The sequence below is a fragment of the Plecotus auritus genome (assembly GCF_963455305.1).
Source record: "Plecotus auritus genome assembly, chromosome: 7".
Taxonomy (NCBI): domain Eukaryota; kingdom Metazoa; phylum Chordata; class Mammalia; order Chiroptera; family Vespertilionidae; genus Plecotus; species Plecotus auritus.
In genome coordinates this window covers 124,675,629-124,679,890 of record NC_137774.1, presented here as the reverse complement: position 1 = coordinate 124,679,890, position 4,262 = coordinate 124,675,629, and positions in this window count along the sequence as shown.

Sequence of the window (4,262 nt, the reverse complement as noted above, 5' to 3'; positions counted from 1 at the left end):
ATCTCAAACCAATTGAGCATTTGTGGGATGAAGTTAAAAGAGCCATCAGGCAGCTGGTTCCACAACCATCAAATCTCACAGAACTGGACAGTGCTATTCATCAGGCATGGTGTCAGATTCATCACATCACCTTTCAACATCTCGTGGAGTCAATGACAAGAAGAATTGTAGCAGTATTGAAGGCAAAAGGTTGCCCAACGAAGTACTGATGGGGTGGTCATAATAATCTGGCCACTCAGTGTATATAAATTTCATTTGTGTAATTTTTTGAATAACTTTTTTTTTCACTGTGCTCTGTGCTACACGAGAAGAGATCTTCCTTGGTTCCTCAGTACCTACATAGTGAATGGCACATACGAAGTGATCAATAAATATTTGTTGGGTAAATGAATAAATGAATGAGTATATCTCTGAACTTGTGAATGTTTTCAATCAAACTATTACCTGATTAACAATGCTACATTGAAGAAAAATGAAAAGATAATAATTGTACAGAGTAACAATATATTTTTCTAGTTAAAATGACGAAAGGATACCCAAAAGTAAAACATGGCTTCATTATAGTGCTTTGCTTAAAGAATTTATTTTTTATTTGATGACATATAAACCCAAGGTCTGGACCATTTTCTATCATTAGAAGTCCCATGACTTTTCTTAATGCACCAGATTTAGTATGCCAGCCAAATTTTCATAATTATATGTTTCCTTTGTAAAATTCCCAAAGAGTGTGGATTTGGAAGATAATTCTTTTCTTTCCCCTGTTGGACATTATGGCCATTTATTGAAACCACCAGTGTGTAATGCAGCTGGTAGAAAATATCAGCTTGGGCCCCAGCCATAGTAATCTTGTTTGGCTCAGTAAATTCCCACAAATTATTGAGACAATTATTTGATTTAGGAGAATTTGATGGTTAAAATGATTAATAATAAAAAAGGGGAAAACTTGAAATTTCTATACAGCCCCTTAAGATTGTCTTTTCAAACTACTATTTACTCATGTATCAGTGCTAAGAATTTTACATGTATTTTAACTTTACCCAACCCAGTAAAGTTGGCACAATTATTGGCTTATATTTTTAGATTAAATAACTAACTGTGGCTGAGTGAGCTTAAGCAACCCAGCTATCACTATAATCCAGACTTTTCCTTCTTTTTGTACTGGGTGCAAAAATACTATGTTTATTATAGATAATGTGATAAAGTATTAAAAACAAAATGAAAAAGCAACAAGAACCCCTGAAGCCAGAAATAACCATGATTAACATTTTGATGAATGTCTTCCTACTTTATTTTTCATGGTTATGTGTCTTGTAAAATATTATAATATTGTATATAGTATTTTTCTTAATTCTCACCCAAGGATATTTTTTCCACTGATTTTTAGAGAGAGTGGAAGGGAGGGGGAGAAAGAGAGAGAGAAACGCATCGCCTGGTTGCTGTCCCCTCCCTAGGTGATTCTTTGATATTCTAAAGATTGAAAAGCACTGTTTTGAAAGCAGTATATCTGGAACAGTTGTTTTGTTTCTGCATTTATTCATGTAAAATAATTCCTGAACACTCAGTCTGTGAGGGACACGATGCCAGGCATTAAGGGTCATAAGGAGACAAATAAGACACGGTCCTCTCTTGCAAGAATAGGACCCAAGTCCACTAGAGAAAGTAATATCCTTGAGTAAAACTAACTACAATTTGAAGCAATATGTTTTGCTATAAAATGAAGGCAACTGAAAGGTCTATGAGAGAGCAGAAAAAACTTCTGGTGGGGAATGTATGGGAAGGTGAAGTGAGATTTAAGGGAGTGAAGGACATCAGAGCCGATGTCAAAGTGTGTATGTGTGTGTGGGTGTGTGTGTGTGTGGCGGGGGGGTTGGAGATGGGTTTGAAATGTGTAGGAGTTGGGGAGATGGTATTACAGGGAAAAGAAGTGATAGAGTTAGGGCAGTAGAGTGTGGTGGGGAGTGGGATTATAGCCAGCATGGCTGGTGCCCAGGAAAATAGAAGGTAAGACTGAAAGGCAATTTGGGGTGCATTTGAAAGTAGCTTGGAATATCTTTGTACAGCAGAAAAGGGGGAATTGCAGAATATTTCTGATAAGAATAGTGACCCAATCAAGGCAGAGTTTAAACTCAAAGCATATCTGCCAGATGGATTATTTGGAAGAGTTAAGGGGCTATAGTCAGGGAGCCAAGTATGAGATCGAAACCAAATTAGAAATGAAGCAATGGGAAAAGAAAGCAGCAGGGAATTGTAAAGTGCTGAAGAAAAAAAACAAAACAAAAAAAAACCAGACCCCACTTGGTGTTTAGTTAGATATGATGGGGATGGCTGAGGAATGAAGCAAGATGACATGTTTGGAGCCAGAGAGAACAAGTGTACCCTCAACAAACAAGGAAGTCAGCAGAAACTGATTCTTGGGGAAGTTTAATTTTAGAAATTCTAAGTCTGAGGTGCTCCAGGGTATCCAAATTTAACTCCTGTATGGCATATTTTATAGCTGGAGGGCTCAGGCAAGTCTATTCCATTACCAGACAGTCCTGGGTTAACTAGTTGCCCACCTCACTCTCCCCAGTGAGTTCCCTACTCTTACCCCAGGGGTCTCCAATTCTCTCATGCATGGGCCACATCAGGTCTTTTCTGTACATTGTTGAATTCAAGAGGCTGAAGAATTTGAAAAACAAATATATTTACCTTGTTAATATTGATTACTTCTCATACTAAAATGTCAGTGGTTCACTGTGGCAACTCATAATGGTTCTTTTCACTGGATCTTAGCAATGATGCCTTCCATACCCATGGTAAAGCTGTGGAGGAAGGACAAAGTGAATCATGGAGAGAGGATCCCATCTGACCACCTAATACAATTAAAAGTTATATAAGGGGAACTGGAACTCTGGGAGAGGTCAGGGTTAGGGAGTGAGATGGGTTGATTAATTTGGGAGTTATTTGCATGGAAGTTAAGTGGGAAAGCAGTAGATTTTCTGTATATATGCTTCAGCAAGTTCTGTTTTACAGTTTTCATTTTATTGGTGGCTGGCTCTGTCTTCTGAGATCTTAGTGTACTAGGGCACAGTGAGTCATTCTCTAAATGACAAAAAGTTGTTTTCTTCTTTAGTTCTATGCTGCATTTGTCTCTAATCAACTTCCTCTTATCTGTAACCATTTTGCCAGTATTTCTGTTTAGGCAATTTTCCTGTCCCCAATTAAGGTCAGAGAAAAGAGAAATAGACTGAAATCACCATCTCATCAACAGTGTTTATGGAGTAACTTATATGTCCTTAGTATCATTCTAGGTGTTTCCATCATATTGTATGAGTGAGTGAAATTAGATAAAAAGATTTACTTTTATAGGACAATTGCTTAAAGTTAGTTGTTGAGAGAGGTCATGTACTATTCTACATATGGAAGAAATAGTTAGGTTGGGTGCTGCCTGGTAATTGATAATGGAACACAAGATCTTATATGTTCTTGATATAATGTGAATACATTTTATTTTTTCTTAGTCTTTTTAAAAAACACTTTTTTTATTGATTTTTTTAAGAGAGAGGTAGGAAAGAGAGAGAGGTAGGGAGAAGGATAGAGAGATAGGGAGAAGGATGGAGAGATAGAAACTACAATGAGAAAGAAACATCATTGATAGGCTACCTCCTGCATGCCTCCTATTGGGGATCAAACCTGCAACCCAGGCATGTGCCCTGACCAGAAATCGAACCAGTGACCTCTTGGTTCCTGGGTCCACCCTCAACCACTGAGCCACACCCATCAGGCTACATTTTCAATTATATTTCTTGCTGACATAATAGGTTAAGGATTATTTTTCATTTATTTACACACCCATGTAAGCAGAACCCTTATCATTGAGCTCATGTCTCTTTTTATATATGACTACTTTTTTATCTGCCACATCTTTCATATTGGATTGTATGTTTGCCAATGGAAGAGAAAATTCCATTTTTTCCTTTAAATCTGTTTTTTTCAGTTATTGTACATATTGCAATTAGTTTTGAATTATGTTCTTTAATTGAGAATGGTAAATAATTTTCTTCCTATATATAGCAGATATTATGCAAATGACATAATCTTGTTATTTGCATTAAACATAGAGATAATAGTGTCTTAATTCAACATGAGATATTTTTGTTCTGCATAAATAAGACATTTTATAATTTAGGTAATAGTGGTAGGTCAAGGTTTAGGGAGTAGGTCAGTGAAAGACTAAAGTAATGTAGTTTCTTTTTTTCTGCAGATTTCTATGAATAGACCAG